The sequence below is a fragment of the Eschrichtius robustus genome, chromosome X (assembly GCF_028021215.1).
Source record: "Eschrichtius robustus isolate mEscRob2 chromosome X, mEscRob2.pri, whole genome shotgun sequence".
Lineage (NCBI taxonomy): Eukaryota > Metazoa > Chordata > Mammalia > Artiodactyla > Eschrichtiidae > Eschrichtius > Eschrichtius robustus.
The window spans coordinates 25746004-25766291 of NC_090845.1; the positions used below are offsets into that span (position 1 = coordinate 25746004).

Sequence of the window (20288 nt, forward strand, 5' to 3'; positions counted from 1 at the left end):
TACCTGGTAAAGAACTTCCCCTTCCATCATACCTCCTACTGCACCTCCAGAAGCTTGGTAGTAGAAACAGAGAATCTGCTTTGTTCTCTTCCTACCTCTAAAATTGTTATGATTTCCCTACCACAAGTTCTTTTGGGTGGTGATTCAAGGGTATCCCAAAGGGGAGGGGCTAAGATAGAAGTAACGGAAAAGTAGGTTGACACTTCTGTGATCTAAAAGTGAGAAACAGGATGTGAGCTAGGGTGTGCTAAGAGTGAGAAAAGATTGCTATTGATTGAGGAGAGGTTTGAAGCTCCTTGGTTTGTGAAGATGCAACCAATTTAGGTTGGGAGGAGGATACATATTGGCTTTTTCTATCCCTATTTCTTTCTATTGATTCTGTTGATAAAAAAATTAATCAATAGTCAATCTAAGAAAGAAATGGAAAATTTTATTCCAGCCACCTAAGGATTATAACCTGGGAGATTGTCTTTCAGTAAACTCTGAGGACTGTTTCCGCCCATTACAGGTCAAAGCACAGTTATGTAAGTTTTTGAGAGAAAGGGTTATATGCTAAATGACGTATTATTGATGGTTTACACAATCCAGATCTACATGTACAAAGTGAGTACTGGGCTGTGGGTCATTGTGGCCCCTTACAAGATTAAGAAGGAAGGTTATCTGCTAAGGAGGTCTGGTTAATGCAGATGCACAATACAAACTAAATAATACTAAAGGGGAGGGAGGAGGCCCAAACAGGCAAAGAAAAATTTTGTTTAAGTTTTTCTCTTCTTGCATAAAATATGAATTCTATTTCATCAATTCTTTCCGTAACTGCTAGAATGACTGGACAACCCCTCCCCCCTGCAGTTCCTGTTTCGCCCATGGTGTTTTGCAGTGCAGTGAATTAATGGAGAGCATTGTAAAGAATTCAAGAGAAAGTCTCTCCCCTTTTCCCCTTTCCATAAATCTTCCTACAGTGAAAGACAAGGGAAGCCTCTGAAGCAACCAAAAGGAAGACAGAATGAATATTCCACAGGGGTAAAATAAATATGGGCCTGGGGCAGGCCAATCAGGACCACTCTTCTGGTGGGGGCTCATCTATGTCTATAAATTTTCTCTCTTACCTTAATTATTCATTTAACACACACTTGTTGTCTTCCCAAATAGACTGTCAGCAACCTAATGTCAGGGGCCACTTCACATTTGTATGATTTTCCTCCCTCCTCTTTCATCTTGTTACTTAGTTTATTTTTCCCATTAATTTAAAGCAGTAGAGTTCAATAATAATACATTAATTCCAAAAACCAGTAAAGCCTCTTTTACTTTTAAAACATCTGCCTTCAAGCTCTTTGATTCTCTCATAGAAAGAAAGATCCTACTCCTGTTTCATCTATTTTGTTAGGTCATTTCCTCTCGCTGTAGCATTTTCTAAGCAGAGCAACTGCTTAATTTCCTTCTGAGGATATCCTCTCCTACACTTCAAGACATCGATTAAGCTTGGATAGTTTCCTTTGTTATGGCTCAATAGCCTGAACTCCTTCATTTTTGTTCAGAGAAGTAATTTCCTATCCTTTAATCTTTTCAGTTGATCTTCCCTGGATCCTTTATAGTTTCTCCCACATATTTTTATAAATGGGAAGATTTAAACTTTGCCTCCAAAGGTTCCCAGAAAAAAGCTGCATAATTAAACACTTTCCTCTACCAAAGTTCAACTCCCCTCAGGACGAATAGAACAATGCCTTTGTGTATAGCTGCTTGGGTCTGGTGCAGTTCATGTTTAATCAGGGTATACCTAAGGCTTTTATAATCAGTGCTAGAGCTCTGAAGTCTTTGGTGAGAGTGCCATCCTTAAGAATTCTGACTTTGTGAAGGGTTCTGACATCATGACTCCAAGTGCTAGGGCTAACTTTAGGGCTTCAGCAATCTCTACCCAAGAGGTGTGGTAAATTAAAGATGAAAACAAATTTTTTGGTTGTACTTCCAAGGAGAAGTTGAGTCTATATTTCCTCCCCTTAAATCTGGGCTGGCCTGTAACTACTTTGACCATCAGAATATGGAAGAAGTAATATTATGCCCAGGGTGGCTTAAACAACAAACATTTTGTTTCTCAATTTGTTTCCCAGTTCTAAAGTCTGGGAAGTCTAAAATCAAGGTGTCAGCAGATTCAGTTCTTGGGTAGGACCCTCCTCCTGGCTTGTAGACAGCCACCTTTTCACTGTGTTCTCACATGGCAGGGACAGAGAAAACTCTTGTGTCTCTTCCTCCTTTTAAGGGTATTAATTTCATCATAAGGACTCCACCTTTATGACCTAATCTAACCCTAATTACTTCCTCAAAGTCCCACTTACAAATATCTTTACTTTGGGGATTGTGGCTTCAACATATGAATTTTGGGGGGACACAAACATTCAGTCCTAACCTTTCGGAGGACTAGCAGCTACCACTTCTATCCTCTTGAAGCCCCGAGAAGCCAAGACCTGCCTCACTTCTTGACCTATAATATTTTAAGAGATAATAATAAATTGTTCTAGCAAGTCACTAGTTTTGTAATGATTTGTTATGTAACAATAGACAATCAGATCAGGAAAGAAACACAATTTCCTTTCTCCATATTGCCACCTTTTCTGTATGTCCCTCAGTATCCCCTTACCACGTAAGTATCTTTAAGTACTCCAGCTAAGAGGATGTGGTTGTGGCTGTGACCTCTGAGGTTAATGTAGAGGGTTCGATAGTTATCATATAAACAAGTATTGCTCCAAGGACTTAGATTTCTAGGTTTCTTGGCCACCACAGTTAGCTTCTCCTGGAACACTGGGAAAGACCAAAATGCTAAATAGGCAATTTTATCACTTTATGGCTGTTTCTGCTATTTTCAGCTTGGAGCCCTGAGCTTCCATGTGAGAAGTACGACCACCCTGCTGCAAGAGACCACGTGGAGATAAAATGTAACTTACCTATCATCATGGGATTAATATAAGCTCAATTCCAACCTGTTCTAAGTCAAAAGGTAAGTGTTGTGTCTTCTACTTTTACATGGAAGAATGATTGCTAATTTAGTTTTGTTACAGGAATAAAGTTATAGTAATGTGATGGAGAATGTGGTTACATGTGTACAGGAAGGAGAGGGGCAAAACTGCAGTATATCCCAGTATTCCTTAGTCTATCCATAAGGACCATGAATACTGAGTCCTAAATGTCAGGGTCTTGGAACAGATCTATTTATTGAGGGTGCTATGTACATGTTATTCTCTTTTCCCATGGCTTGTCGACTTAGAGCTCCCACTTGGGTTACATTTTCTGAAAACTTTTGGAAGTCTCAAAGCTTGACCTGAACAAGCGGATTACACACTGCAGTATTTCTAGTCAGTGAACAGGACTCAATCCTCCTAAAATAATCTTCCTCCACTGGGATTGCTCTTCAGTGACCTGTCTCCTTTCACTGCTACTACATCAGAAGTAGGGGCTTATTTCCTATTGGTTCACTTGTCTAAGGTCAGGAAATCAAAAGATTTAGTTCCTATGGATCCAACTATGTTTTAAAAATATTTCAGGGTATGTCAATATAGCTACCAACACACTTTCACTATCAGCAGTCACCAGTACAAGATTTTCACTTTTCTGCCAAAAGCATGGTTGAGATCTGCACTCTTTCCCCATCTCTTAAGGTGTGAAAATAAGAGATATTTAAGAAATCACATATATACACAAAAACAAATCTACACACACACCAACAGTTAGTGTGGCTGGGGCAATTGACATGAATTTCTCAGTATTTTAATCCATTCTCTTATGATGGCCTCTGGCTACTCAGAGGTATTTCTGGTATAACGGGAGCAATGACGCCCTGCCTGAGGAACATGTTTGAAGCCAATCTTTCATAGTCAGAGGCACCAAAGTAAGCCAGTCCAGAAAGTCAAGCCAAAGACATTTACACTGTGTTACACTTAGACCCGTGGTGAATAAACAGATGACTGAGATTGTGCAGAAGTATGCTCAGGGCCTGCTCATCTGGAAACCAGAAAATTCAGCAAGGACAGTTCAGCTGAATGTTGGTGACAGAGACTGGAGGCTGGTTGAAAGTTAGGCAACCTTTGGGCTTTTCTGAAGTAGTGGAATAGATTTTCACTCACTCCTGAACTTTTAAAATGCAACATGCAGGCGATGCATTGGACTGAGGGAAACACATTTGGAACAGACACTAATCACTGTGTTTCAGAAATCTGGTATGGCTGGATATCCTTAGGCTGGGAGGGCTCTGAAGCTTAGAGAGAGCCCTCCCAGCCTAAGGATATCCAGCCATGCCTGATTTCTGAAACATGTATGTTTCAGAATGCATGTATATTAAACCTTATGATTAATTAATTATTGGATTCTGTGGACTTGAAGAGCCAATACATCGGTATAAAGAAACTTTTAGGTCAAGGGGAAATATAAGATAGACTGAAAAATATAGTCATATTCATATTACACATTGACAGTGCAGGAAGGACAGATATGGGCACCTGGCAGAAGCAGATTTTCCATGGGGCTGAGGAGTCTCTAACTTCAAGGCGCTGCACTTGCTGGTGACTTTTTCAAGGGCCTTGAACAATGTGTCCATACAATCATGTGCTTTGTAAAATTTGCAAATTAAGATTATTTTTTGTTGTCAGTTTCTTTCCATTGTGACATGTCTTCTGTCACATTTTCCTTCTGTCAATTCCAATAGTATGGCCAAAAAACTTTGGGGATATGACTAGGGTGAAGGTGAGTTGGGAAAGATTTACTTTGGGATATATTTATGTGATTTTTAGCCATGTTCAAGAGAAGTTATTTCTAGCCATCCATATAGCAATGGCTTCCAGGAAAACTCCTCTAGTTCCCCATTCTGTCTGACCCAGTGCAGCTGTGACAGGGATATGCAGGACCAGAAGTAGTACTGTGATATGAACATGCTCTAAGGAGCTTAGGATTGAAAGTTTGTGGATAGGGGAGGAGAAACAAGGTTTGAAATGTCTTGAACCAGGAGCTGGGCTGTGGGAAATTCTTCCACTCATCAGTCACACAATGTTGTAAGGGAAGGATCTGGTTTCCACTGATGCTTGTCAAAGCAGAAATTCTTTCCAGTTAGAAACTTATTTGATAACACAGTGTAAGCCATTATAAATGTACCATACTTTCTCCCCTGTTTTGATAGGGATCATGTGGAAAGGAATTAATCTGAATTCCTATTGGTGTGTGTAGGGGGACAGGGGAAGAACCTGTAATATTATGTAGTATTATTACCATCTCCTAGTAGTGTTCAGAAAGTTGCATGCTTTATGCATCCAAAGCATTTGATTGTGCCTTAATGTACCCATTCTGATGAAGCAACAAAGCATCCCCACTTTGTTGGAAGGAATTCTGGGAGATCTAGATGAAACAGTACACAAAATTGCCACACATTCAGCAAAACAAGAAAAAACAAGATTCTAGTGACAATTCACCTAATACTTCTCCATTAATAAATCAAAGTATGTACGGTAAGAGTAATTTGATTATACATTATTTTAACTCATTACAACGTAGCAGCAATTTATAACGTATTTGAATTGTTGTTCTGTGGCTTCTTCATAAACATAGACACAGTTCCACCTGGATCTTACTAGCTATGTGAACTTGGAAAAGTCATGGAACTACTCTGGGCCTCTGTTTCCTTACCTCTAGAATGGAAATAATATCTGCTCTCTTCATCTGTCAGGCTGTATTAAGAGAAATCTGGCACTATATTTGTTACAAGCGTTTGTGCACTGCAAAATGCTATCTAATATTAATACTAAGTCTTTAGTGGTGATGGTTTGAAAAAGGAAATATCTCCTATTTACTTCTTGGATTATCCCCACTTCTAGAAAACCTGACTATATTTTGCCTCAGCACAAATAATTACTGCAGGTTTCTCAAGACAAAATTTTAAAATTTATCTCGTCAGCCAGTGCAATAATACAGAAAGAAAAAAACTTTAAAAAAATCATAATGCATTGAGTATGAGTTTTTTTGAAATCCTCCCTGGGGAATAGCAATTAAGTCTGCTTCCTTGTTATATTGAAGATACACTAAGCCTATTCAAAGCAGCTTTATCTAAAGAAAAACACTATCCATTATAAGGAAATAGTGATTTTTTTCTACATAAGAGTGAACTCAAGCCATCTATTATATCTCACTTCTGGATATTATCTCAAACATATGTGAAAAGTAATAAACGACATTCTGACATGTAAGTGTATTAACAGAGAGAACTGGCTGCTAAGGGCTCTCACCCAGTGGAAATTCCTTAATGCATTTATTGTGATTCAGGTCTAGAAACTCAATGTTTTCAGTGCTTTAGTGTTGATCCCACTTAGGGATGTTGGCCCACGCTTAGCAACTCCCAGGATATTTCGGAGTAAACCTGAATGCTGATCTATTAATTTACAATAAGAAACACAACTGTCAACTTGATTGGAGAGTCAGGTCAGCCAGACCAGCACATTCTCTCCCTGTGGAAAAAAGCCAAAGGAAGCCAACTACAATTAGAAAAGCCTGGTGAGGGAGTTAACAGAATGGCTCAAATATGATAGCCCAAAGCAGATGTGTCTCTTGGTATGGCCAACTCATAGCAGGGTCAGAGTGGACCATGCATAAATCTTTGCCAAATCAAAGAAAAAATTCACAAGAGTCATGCCTGGCACCACGGCCAGATAGAAGAAAGTGTTGGATCTGTACTCCTCCATCCCCTAGAAAATGTGGATAAAGAACGCTAACTCGTAAATGTTAGGATTACTGCATAATTATAAAACAGTAAAATAATTAAAAGCAAGATTTATATGTCAATATTAAAGGTACACAATAGATAAGAGTAAATTCATAAATTAGAGATTCATGATGTCATTAAAGGAGTTCATTTATGAATGAACTCATTTTGATAGAAGACTACCTATAAATCAATTCTAGGTATGGGAAGGGACTTATGTATAAGTAAGTTATGGTCATCTAACTTTATTAAAATTCATCAGTAAGTAAAATCCTCTTGTACTTGAATTTCTTGTGAATGCCTGAATTTTTAACTCACTATTTTTCATACCAGGAAACCTAATTAAGTCAATATTTTCACTTGCTAACATCTATAATCAAGAGATAGGTAATTAGTTAGTGAAAACTACAAATGTGTGAAATCAAATTTGCATATTTAGTAATTATTCATTGACCACTTACACTAATATTTATAATGTTGACAACTTACTCATTCCACTCCTTGATCTATGTCATAGAAATGAGTCTCTGACATAAATAAATTTTCAAAAGGGTCACCAGGAGACCTACTGCTTTGAGAAGGAAGATTTTTATGGGAGAAGTGATATGATAAAAATATGTCTGCTTTTGACCAAGATCTTTCTATGCTATGTCTATACTGAGGGAAATGTCCTTTACATTGAATACCTAGGCATAAAAGGGGTGTCATTCAGGGAGAAAGGAACTGAGGATGTCCAGGAAAGCAGTTCTCTAAGTATGGTCTGTGGAATCCATGATACTCTTTAAAGGGAGACTGTGAGGTCAAAAGATCTAACATGCAAGATTATAATGTAGCAAAGAACAAAAAGAGCATTGATAATGGTTTCAAATTTCACATCACATCTAACCTTTAAGAAACTGCCACTTGCCTATTTGGGTGTAGTGTTGAAGAAGTATACACATAATTATTTGAAAAGACTATTAAAATACTCCTCCCTTTTCAAACTTTATACTTGTATGAAGCCAGATTTTATTCATATGCATCAGCACAAACTAAACGTTGCAGCAGCTTAAATGCAGAAGCAGGTATGATAGGCCCATTGTCTTCTATTAAGCCAGACTTAGAGATTTTCAAAAACACTCTTGTCACTAATTTTTGTTTTACAAATATAGATATTCTTTTTCATGAAAGGGTTGTAAAAATTTAAGGGGTTTATTATTGTCATTTTATATCAATTGATAAGTGTTTTTAAAATTTCTCCATTTTAATTTCTAAATGATAACTATAGATAGTTATAATCCATATTAATAAAAACTCTTTTGGATCCTCAATGATTTAGATCAGAGTACAAGAGTAATGAGCCCACAGAATTTGATAATAACTAATATAGGACTCAAATGAGATGTGTTAAGTATGAACTGTTAAGTTTAAATTTATTTTGCTTATAAGGCCCTTGTCATGGAAGGACAGTGTCAAGTGAAGTGTCAAGCCAGTCAGTGTCAAGTGAAAAGCAACAAAAGAGAGGTGATTAATCAGGACTGCCTGTGGTCTGGATTTTAATGGAGAAAAATAAAAGAGAGCCTTTGAGATGGGTAGCTTCTCTGTCTCATTAGGATTTGAGAACAGAAAGGCAGATAGGGTATAAAGACGAAAAGGAATAAAGTTATTTCTTCCCTTGAGTTCCTGTTGTTCTGTACCCCCCAGAAACTGGGCTAGCCTAGCAAAAGTGACAGAAACTTTTAAGAGACATTGAAACATAATTCTGTGCTGGACACTGAAAGAGATGAATTTAAATACGCCACATGAGATCTGGCTCTAGAAGTCAAGTCTCCTCATGCCCTGAAGGATTGGCAGGCTACAGAATCAGACATTTCAGCAACAGCTTCATCATATTCCTCCAGAACATCGCCTCTTGAAATTAAGGGCTTAATAGATGATAGCTGATGAATACTTCAGTTCTGAAGTGAAAAGGTGGTGCCAGTGGGAATTTAAAAGGAAGTATGAATGTAAGAATAAATATTAAATAAATATTAGAAAGAAATGCTAGAGTTTTACTAATAAGGCTCAATGCTGCTGAAAATACTGCTTCCCTACTCAGCTTCTTTCATCTTCTGCATAAGTGCTATCCAGTAGAAATATAATGCAAGCATAAATAAAATGTGCACCACAAAAGTAATTTAAAATTTCCTAGTCACATTTCAAAAAGTAAAAAATTATGTAAAATTAATTACTAATTTTATTAACCCAGTATCTCTAGAATATTATCATTCCACATGTACTCAATATAAAAATTTCATAAGATAATTCGCATTCTTTCCTTCATAGTAGATCTTCAACATATAGTATACATTTTACACTTACAACATGACTGAGTTTGGACTAGCTAGATTTCAAGTGCAAAATAACCACATAAGGCTTGTGGCAGACACACTGGGAAGCTCAGTTCAATATAGTCATAATTTCAGAGCTCCATAAGCAGCCTTCACTTGAGGTCTTAAATGTCCTTCTCGGGTTTTTTTTTATTATTCTTATTTTCCTTCTTCTCATTGTGCTAATAAAACACAATAGATGTCAAAATTCTCAGTTTCTTTTCTTTCTACTGGGTGTTTTAGGTTGGCACTTGCACTTATTTTTGGGTCTCAATATCTGTGTTCCCATGAACTATTTAAGTACAGGTATTAAAATTACTTTTTCTAATTTATCTTATCTCAGGGATTAAACATATCACAGCTCCCTCTGTTTGTTCATTCTGGTTTTTGTTGTGGTTTTTCTGTTTGAGGCCTACTTGATAAAATGGTATTGTCTTTCTCCAACATAAAAGCTGCTGTTCCCGTAGCAAGTGCCCACATATCTGTGTAGGTATATTTTTCCTTTCTTTCACATTAAGGATGCTTTGGCAGAAACATTTGAGAAGTAGGATATTAAAAGATTAAAAGTCCATAATTAAAATCAAGAAGGGAAATATTTTACCTGGTTGCATTTATTTAACCAATTTTTGTAAGTTAAAATTATTGAAGGAGAATAATGGATACTCCTTAGAATACAAACAAAATTGGGGAGAAATAGAATAAGGTTTGATAAATAACCACTGAACCCCAGGAACTCTGCTAACCTCACTCATATATTATATGTCATCTCATTTAATCATCATCATAAGCCTAAATGTAAGCAAGTGTTGGTGTAAGACTAAAAATTAAATATATATATATTTTTATCTGGGTTAGTAGTTTTTGATTCAGCAGTTCCAGTGGAAAAAAGCCCACTATTACCACCCTGTTTGAAGTTCCTCTATTAAAGTTCTGTTCAAAATTGTGATATAAGGCAGAAACATTTTAATTGGGTTTAGAGAGTAAAACAGCATGTGTAACATAGGATAAACCTAGAGGGATTCAATAAGCTAAGGACAAATAAGTGGATCAAAGCTGAGAAGAAACGTGATAAAATAAAGAGCAGACTTTCCATCATTCAAACTTCTGCACTCATCATCCTTGATCCCATTGGTATAAATAGTCTTTGATAACAAAAAAGAAATAATTCTTCCTCGTCTTTAGCACCACTTCCTTCAGAGAATGTCAGAGGTACATATTTCTAATACATACTGTGAGACTCATGAGTTATGCAAAGTGTGGTTACAGTATCAAAAAATGTTTGAGAATCAATGAATGTTCTATGACTGTTCTACTTTCCTCCTGGAGAGTCACAGAAACATCACCAATTCATAAGCCCTGAAAAATCCTGAAGTTAAAAAAATCTTGTTTAATGTTGTCAACTTGTCCCAAATGTATTTAGCCATGGACTCTTTTGTTCACCTGACATTTGTTTTCCAGAGGAACTCACATTGGATAAAATTGGCAGCTCAGCCTTTTTGGACAACATGCAGTATGAATGCATTTTCAGAAGTCTCTTCAGTAATTCTAAAATTATGAAAAGAAATTTTAATTCCTAATATCCCATGTTAGTTACATTTCCTTCAAAATTTCAAGTAAACTTGAAAATAAAAAAAATCTATATAATGTTTCTATTACTATAACTTCCATATTAGTTTCCTTGGAGTGCTGTAACAAAATACCATGAATTTGGTGAAAAAAGAACATAAGTTTGTTGCCTCACAGTTTTGGAGGTCAGAAGTCTGAAATTAGGGTGTTGGTAGGGCAGCCCCTCCTCTGGTGACAACAGAGCACTTTCCATTCCTTGCCTCTTCCAGCTTCTGGGGGCTCCAGTCACCCTGGCCCATGGCTACATCACTTGAATCTGCCTCCATGGTCAAATTGCCTCTACCTCTTTTGTGTATTCTCCTCTCCTGTCTGTCTCAACCCTCCTTCTGCCTTTCTGCTGTAAGGACACTTGTCATTGGATTTAGGGTTCCCCTGGATAATCCAGGATTAACACATCTCAGGATCTTCAAATAAACCACATCTGCAAAAGATTCCTTTTCCAACTAAGAAGGCATTCATGGATTCCGAGGATTTGCCCTAGATAGCTTTCGGGCTGCGGGAGGCCTTTCTCGACCAACCACAACTTCCCATAGATATGGGCTCTCAGCTAATTACCCTGAAAATAAGGCTTTCTTGTTAAAACAATTTTTAAGTAAGACCTGATGGGATGACTAACATGGATGCAAAGTAAGAGGAAGAGAAATCTTTATTCAAGATTTGATTCCATGAGGATAAATATTATGTCTATAGCATACTCAAAATGGATGGGCAGAGGAAAGGTAGCTCTCCTCTGACCATGCTTCCCATGGTGTAAGTAGATTTATACCTATTTATTTATACTTATTTTACACCTATTTATTTGTACCTATCATTTATTTATACTTATTTAAGATATTTTTACCTATGTTTAAGAGAATTGCTTAAGGTCAGTGTCACTGTACCACAAGTAACAAGCTAACACCTAGAGATGTCATTTGTACCACCTTCTTTGAAACATCTTACTTTTCTACAAAATGATATTCACACCAAATTTGTTATAAGCTTGTGACAGAAAAACGACTAGGATATTCTTAAGTGTGCCATTTCAATAAATATATTGGTCTCTGCTATTCAGCATGCCGATATGAAGCGATGAATGCCTGCAGGCTAATTTTTTGGTAAATAAATAGTTAAAATGTATCTTTCTTCTGACATAGAATAGTAATAAGAGTTAGAAGCATATGTACATACATATATATATATATATATATAGTTTTATTTAGCTATGGTTTCTAGAGCTGCAGTTTTTGGTAAACTATGATTAAATATTCATCTTAGGTCAATTAAGAGAAGACTGGCAAAAAGGTTATTTTACAATAAATGCCACGTTTCCTTCCATTTAAGTATATTCCTCTGTTGTCTTTCTTATCTCATTTCAACCAATGTCCCCTTCCTCTCTATTTGCCTCCTTGGCCCCATGATATTTGCTCTTGTTGTTGTTCTTCCTACCTGGAATGTCCTTACCCCAAATATTTGCAGAGTCTGGTCGCTTCTATCCTTCAAGTCTTTGCTCAGATGACACATCTTCAATGATCCCCTATTTAACACTGCAAATTTTCCATCATTGGAACGCGTTTTCCCCTTTTACTATATTAATTTTTCTCCGTAGCCTTTAATATTTTGCAATGCAGTACAAAATATAATTTATTGTCCATATCTCTCCACTAAAGGGTCTCTTTTTGGAGGCAAAGGGCTTTTTTGTTTCTTGTTAAGATCCCTGAAATTTTGTAAACACTTGGAACACACCTAGCACTTGGTAGGTTCTCAATAAATATACGTTGAATAAATTTACGAAAAATAAAAAAAAAAAAAAAAAAAAAGCTCTGCTGTTCCATTTGTTCTATGTACTTTGCTTGTTCTAAGAGAACTAACAACTTCAGATTTAATACATTTTTAAATTTGATGTTTGACTTAAGATTTTCTGTTCTGAAATAAATGATTAGGAAACAGATCACTTTTATTACAGAATTTTGGGTCACTGCTCACCTGAGGTAGAACTTTGGGATTTAGGTAAATTGTCTTTCATTATTTTATTTATTCATACATTTCACAATTATTTATTGAGGTCACTATGTTTCAGGCAATGGTCATCTCTGCTTCCTTTCCTACCATGAAGAGTCAATTATATTTTTTAAATTGTTAATGTTGAGCTAATTATATACTTACAAAAAATTTGTAAAAACAGTAAAGAGAATTCCCATATATCCCTCATCCAGCTTCTCCTAAAGTTAACATTTTATGTAACAATAATTAAAATCAATACATTAATATTGGTGCAATACCATTCACTGAACTATAAATCTTATTCAAATTTCACCAATTTTTTTCCACTAATTCCCATTTTTCTGTTCCAGGATCCAATGTCCTATTCCACATTGTATTTAGTTGTTGTGTGTCCTTAGTCTCCTCCAATCTCTGATAGTTCCTGAGTCTTTGTCTTTTATGATCTTGGTACTATTGATATGTACTGGTTACTTTGCATATGGCCCTCAGTTTGGATTTGTCTGATGTTTTGTTATGATTTGAATGAGGTCATACATTTTTGGCAAGAATACCACAGACATAATCTTGTGCCCTTCTTTGTGTGTCATCTCAAGGGCTTCATTATGTCACCATGCCTTATTATTGGTTATGTTACTCGTGGTTATTTGGTTAAGGTAGTCGTTTTCAGGTATTTCCACTGTAAAGTTACTATCTCTCTGTGTGGTTAATTAATAGTTTTTGAGGAGATAATTTGAGACTACACAAATTGTGTTTCTCGTCAAACTTTCACTATTTTTAGTATCCATCAGTGGATCTGATCTACATTAATTGTTACCATGGTGTGTGCTTAATAGTGAATTTTCTATTTCCCTCTTTCTTTCTACATGTATCAGTTGGAATTCTGCTCTCATAAACAGCAATTCCTTCTTCTCTATTTATTTGGTGATTTATTTATATCTATATGGATGGACTTATGTATATTCATTTTATTCTATGGGTTTAAATCCAATACTATCTTTTTTTCTTTTTTCTTTTTCTTTTTCTTTTTCTTGCACAAAATATTCCAACTTTAACTATTAGGAGCTCTTTAAGGTTGGCTACTGTGTTCTTTCAACATTCCCCATTCTTTTTTTTTGAACTACTTTATTGAAGTTTAATTAACATAAAAAAGCTGTACATATTTATTGGTTTCCTGTTACCTTTAAGATAAATTTTAAACCTCTCCATACGGCATGCAAAGCCTCTCATGATCTCATGTATGCTTACTATTTAGTCTCATTTTCTTTCAGTGCTCATCCACAAACATACATCATCATGATAGCTTCAGTTGCTCAAATAAGCCATGTTTTCCCTTCTCCTTAGGCCTTTGCAGATGCTGTCCCTCAGCCTGGAACACTCTGTTCACCTCCACACTGTCCCATGAAGATGGGGGTATTAGTATTATTTGAAGTTTTATTCCCACACTCCAGCTCTTCTCTTGCTGCTAAAGAGAGAGGGCTGAAAAAAATCAAGTTTTAAATGTTTGGTTGCTGACTGAGAGAATTTTAATAATCAGGAACAAAATAGATTTCTGTAGACCATGGGGAGTTTGTTTTCAAACAATTTAACCTTAACACAGTGATGGCCTGTCCATCTTTTAATTGCTCTTTCCAGGCCATAACACTCAAACTTGCCATTACATATTCTTAGCACTTTTAAAAAGATCATTATGGGGCTTCCCTGGTGGCACAGTGGTTGAGAATCTGCCTGCCAATGCAGGGGGACACGGGTTCGAGCCCTGGTCTGGGAAGATCCCACATGCCGCGGAGCAACTAGGCCCGTGAGCCACAATTACTGAGCCTGCGCGTCTGGAGCCTGTGCTCCGCAACAAGAGAGGCCGCGATAGTGAGAGGCCCGCGCACCGTGATGAAGACTGGCCCCCGCTTGCCGCAACTAGAGAAAGCCCTCGCACAGAAACGAAGACCCAACACAGCCAAAAATAAATAAATAAGTAAATAAAATTAAAAAAAAAAAAAAGATCATTTTTATCCTCATGTTTTTAAAGTGTTATATCTCAAGTATTTTTTTATTTTTAAATTTCTTTCCAAAACATAATTATATTACGTAGACTCAAACATGTATTTATTTCCACAACATAAAACCCTGAATTAAGTCTTTAACAATGTCTTTCCAAAAGAAAAGACAAAAGCATTTTTCAATATACTATTACCAAAATATTTATGAAGGATTTTTAATAATAACCTATCTTTCACATGCTTTCTTATATTGAGATATATAGTTACATTTAAAGAAATAGATGGTATACACTTGTAAAATCCTTAGAAAATTGTCAATAAGAGAACCATACAAGAAGTTCCTTTTTACCGTGTATATTGATTTTATTTTACAGCAAATATAAGAGGTAAAATGCAAGGTGCTGTGGTTTGTAATAGAGCAACAATAAAGAGAAAATCATAAAAGTGAATGTTTGTGTTGGCTTTTGAAGAAAAGAATTAGGAGGCCCATGGGGTGGTTTCCAATACATTCTCCATCCTAAACATTTAGTATCACTTTTGGTATATTTCTCTCCTATACTTTCAATTCAATTCATTTGTACCCTACCAAATATAAATTGAAATGCTGTAGTTTTAAAAATTTAGGCATAAAAGAAAATGTAAATGATTTGGAATATTTTCACGTTATTCGAGTGCACAATATTATTGGAAAACTTCCATTCAGAAATCCAAAATTGAAGTAATATGCAAAAGAATATATAACAAGAAGCTCATTAGTTGGTTGACAAAGTAACTTCCCCAAAGGGACTTATGTTGATTTTTCACTGTGGTCAAAACCACAGATGAAAGTAAGAAGTAGTTTGAAACTCTTAGCCCCACAAAACAAGGCAGTGAATGAATCTTGACAATATGAGGTCTACTCATTTCCCCACTCATCAAGCCTGGTCTCAGCATCCTTAATCATATAACTAGCTAGCAGGACTTTATGTGCTATGGGAGAATCTGAGAAACAACCTCATCGCCAAAGCAACTTCAATAGTGCCTATTACCAGTAGAAAAAGGCATTAGGAGAAGTACTATTTTGAGCCACCTAAAAGAGCAACTCACACACCAAGGCATATAAACTGATTTGAGGAAGTAAGTGAGGGTGGGAAGAGGAGTTCATTGAATATACTCCCCATCCCACCCCACCCCCAGCTTCTGAGGAACTGAAAGCAATGATTCCCATTTATACAAACTGAGAATGATTTTATTGAAATAATTTATAGAAAAGAAATAAGATACATCAAAAATTAGATCTGTATTTGAGTATAGATCTGTATTTGAATATAGTATATTTGAGACTCCTGAAAAATTCTAACTTTTTGAATTATACACACAGATCACTTGTAATCATTAGATAAGAGGGTAGGGTGCCTATTGGACCTACAAAATCTCTGACAGAAAATAGCACATCTTGTATTAGTCTCGTTATATGGAGTTCTTCTCTAACTCTCTCCATTGAAAAGAACTTAAGTTTGCTAGGTAATAAAAATAGAAAATAAAGCTAAATAAAAAGTCACACAATAAAGTGAATAGCAAAGAGAAAAAGCACATATCTAGAATATATCTTATTAGGTTTTTGGAAATGATTTTAAAGAGTCTCCTATGCTTCACTTTATTTTAGTATTTGGGTTTATTTTTCTTAAAAGACTTTGGGAAGCATTTAACATTTTTTAATCAGAGCTATGACATGATCAGATTTGTGCATTAGAAACAGAGGTCCAATGACAGTGGAGGAGAGTAGCCAATGCTGTCAGTGCCTTGCCCATGTCCATTTTGCACTCACCATTTCAGTACATTCCTGAATGAAGCATCCGTAGCTCTCCATTGAGGGCTTTCTCTCAGCCTGTGAATGGGGCAGGCCTGGAGTGCCAGAGAGTTAATGTCTCCCATTCGCCTAGGACAGTGGGAGTTAGAGGATAAATACCACAGCCTCCTTTAACCTTGAGCAGTTAACTGTGGGGCCTAGTTACCCAGATGGATTGAGCACAAGATAATTCATGAGTTAGCTGCTCCATAATAAATAATTTACTGGTTCATTGTCTTCCCTGTCTCACTTTTTCATTCCCCTACTAGGGTTTCCAGGTTCTGGGATCACCTTCCACAGAAACTGCTTTCACTCAAATTCTTATCTCAGAATCTAAAGCTGGGGAAACCCAAACTAAGATAGTTGGACATGACAGTGGTTTTAAGAAGCAGACTCTAAGAATGAATTCTGAAATTGGATCAATTACTGGTTAGATAGTAACAAGGACCATACTGCTAGTAGTAAGTGGAGTAGTGATAATCCTTGGAGTGCTTTAGCCTCATAATGCAAAAAATCTTATATGTGGAGATTTGAGAAGGTATAGGGCAAAGAGTATATATTTGATTATGTAGCAGCTCTAGTACCTGCATTTGAAAGCTATGAAGACAGTGGTAATCATACATCTCATGAAATTGGTTGATTGCTGTCAACTGCCTTCAATGCACTGAAGTAAGAAAAGTTAGGGATGCTGCTACACATCCTACAGTGCACAGGATAGCACTCTACAACAAAGAATTATCCAGCACAAAGTGTCAATACTTCTAAGGTTGAGAAACCCCGATTTAAAGTGACCATCATTCCCTGCAGCTGAAAAACAATGATCCTGCTCAGAGAAAACACCTACAACTATCCACTTGAGGCCTGTGTGTGGGTCATGCGGATCATATGCCAGGGATTTAATTGCAATGGGAGCGACCCTCAGCCAATGACAGATGGAAATTGAGGCTAAATACTACAACGCCCTTTCCCCTTGGTTGGGATAACTCCCTTGCTCCTTGGTTGGGATAACTTTGAAGCTTGTTCTATGCTGGTCTCTCTGAATTCCTCAGTGGGGTCGGGTGTAGTTTGCCCACAGCAATGACCTGCCTGATAATGAAGCCTTTAATGAGTTTCTTCTCTTCCTTGTGCCCCTCTGAATTCATAAAATTGTCATTATAGTGTTAGGGAGAAATAGTAATATCAGAAAATCTAATAATGTAGTTCTCTATATTAGCAAATTAAATAAGAAAAATATGATTATCAAAATAAATCCAGAAGAAATGATTCCATATTCATTAAAGATAAAAATTCATATAATCCGGGAATAGAATAAAATATCCATAAATCAAGAAAAATTATGCACCAAAAGCCTACATAATGATCAAACTTAATTATAAAATTCAAGAAATATTCTTATTAAACTTGGTCAAATACACACGGATTATAGTTATAGGATTATATCATTACTTTTACACATTGTGCTGGACCTCCTAGAGAATTCAATAGTAGAAGAAAAAAGTGGGAAGTATTAAAAAAGAGAAATGAAGACACAAAATTGTTCTTATTTCAAAGTGATATTACTGATTACATATACAATTTAAAACAAACTAGTATACCTAGTAAGAATGTTCAGCAATTTTGCTAGATGCAAATCAATATACTAAAACTCAATATAGGCCAAAAATAAGCAGGCTGAAAATGTAATAGAAAACACTATTTAAATGGCAACAACAAAAAATAAGGTGCCTGGGCTTCCCTGGTGGCGCAGTGGTTGAGAGTCTGCCTGCCGGTGCAGGGGACATGGGTTCGAGCCCTGGTCTGGGAGGATCCCACATGCTGCGGAGCAACTGGGCCCGTGAGCCACAACTACTGAGCCTGCGCGTCTGGAGCCTGTGCTCCGCAACAAGAGAGGCTGCGACAGTGAGAGGCCCGCGCACCGCGATGAAGAGTGGCTCCCACACCACGATGGAGAGTGGCCCCCGCTTGCCGCAACTGGAGAAGGCCCTCACACAGAAACGAAGACCCAACACAGCCAAAAATAAATAGATAAATTTATTTAAAAAAAAAAAATAAGGTGCCTAAGAATAAATCTCAAAAGTAAACATATATGCGAACTTTTAAAAAATTTACAAAGGATTATTGAAAGACAAAAGTTACATAAGAATAAATGGAGAGATATACCATGTTCATTGATGAGAATATTGAGTATATGAAAGATTACATTTCTCTTCAAAATATTTGTTAAATTCAATGCAATTCCAAAAAAATTCTAAAATCCTTTTTCAATTATCAAGCTAACTGCAAAATCCTTATGGAAGTGCAAAGATCAAGAGTAGTCAGCATAAATTTATGGATTAAAAACTATGAGTATGTGACTACCCATATAAGATAGCAAGAAAATTAAGAAACCCAAAGCATTTATAACACTATATAATTGACACAGGGGTAGACATATATGGACATGAAGATCATAAATGGAAAAATTATTGAATAAGTGTTGCCAAGGCAATTGATTATTCACATGGGACAATGAAAATTATATCACTGTCTTACAGCATGTGAGATGCATTTCATGCTACACATAAAACTTAATTTCGCATAGATTAAAGGCTTAAGTACAAGAAGCAGCAAAATCTTAAAACTTCTGAACCTTAGGAGAATGGCTTATTTTAAGGTAGAAAATGATTTCTTAAAAAAGTGACACAAAATTCTAAGAACATAAAATGAGAGACGGATTAATTTAACCACATTAAAAATTTTTAATATGAAGAAATGATGATGACATTAACAACATTATAGGACAAGGCTCAGACTAGAAAAAAAAATTCTTCAAAATATATCACTGAATAAAAATTAGAACCTATAAATTGCTGACTTCTTTTAATCAATAAGTAAAAGATCAAATTTCCAATAGAAAAGAGGGAGAAGTTATGAAGAGGTAATTCAAAGGCTATGAACCACAAACCATCATATCCAAGAATGTCTTATTTCAGCATTGTTTATAATAATGAAAAAATTCAAAATAACCTGTAAGTCCATCAACATGAGAGAAGATAAATAAATCATTGTATATTTACACAATTGAGTTATATATATATCAAAGGAATGAACTATCTTTTATATAGGAATCTTAAAGTTAAAAATTTGAGTGAACAAAAAAGGTAGCAGGAGGTTTCATACTGTATATAAATATTGAAATATGAAAGTAATTAAATAATACAATATACTATTTTGGAATATATATGCATATACTAAGAATATATATATCAATACATGCAAGAAGAAAAACATGCAATTCAAGAATGTGTATCTTCTGGTGAACAAGGAGGGTAAGTGTTTGAGGAAAGCCACACAGGACGCTTTAACTATTTTAGTGTTTTCTGTGTTGTTGGCTGGAGGTGGCTTATTGTTTTATACCTTTGTGTATGTCTCTAATTTTCAATAATAAAAAAAGAATAAACAGCAAAAGAAAACAAAATCATACTCAGGATAGTAAGTAAAGAAGCTGGGACCACAATGGCTAATTCCCACAATTTAGAAACGAGGGAAGTGACCTCAATCAGGACAAGTAAAATCTCAGGGTTACTCATTTGGTGGTGTACTCAGGACTAGAAAATAAAATTACCAGATCAAAGATTTTGGTTGGTTCCTTCACTGTGCATTGAATATACTAAGGAAATTCCATTTATCAGCTGCAGAACTTGCAATGCTGTAGAGTGGACATGGTTTTAAGAAAATATCCACAAAGAGGTTATATATCATAATAAAAAGTTGTTTATCTGGCCATGAATGGGCTGTCA

General features: G+C 36.0%; 1 pseudogene; it reads right to left on the reverse strand.

The window, feature by feature from the left end:
- The window catches only part of LOC137756253 (large ribosomal subunit protein eL15-like), a 12343-nt pseudogene extending 9400 nt beyond the window's left edge, over positions 1 to 2943 (reverse strand).
- Between the last annotated feature and the right edge of the window lie 17345 nt (positions 2944 to 20288).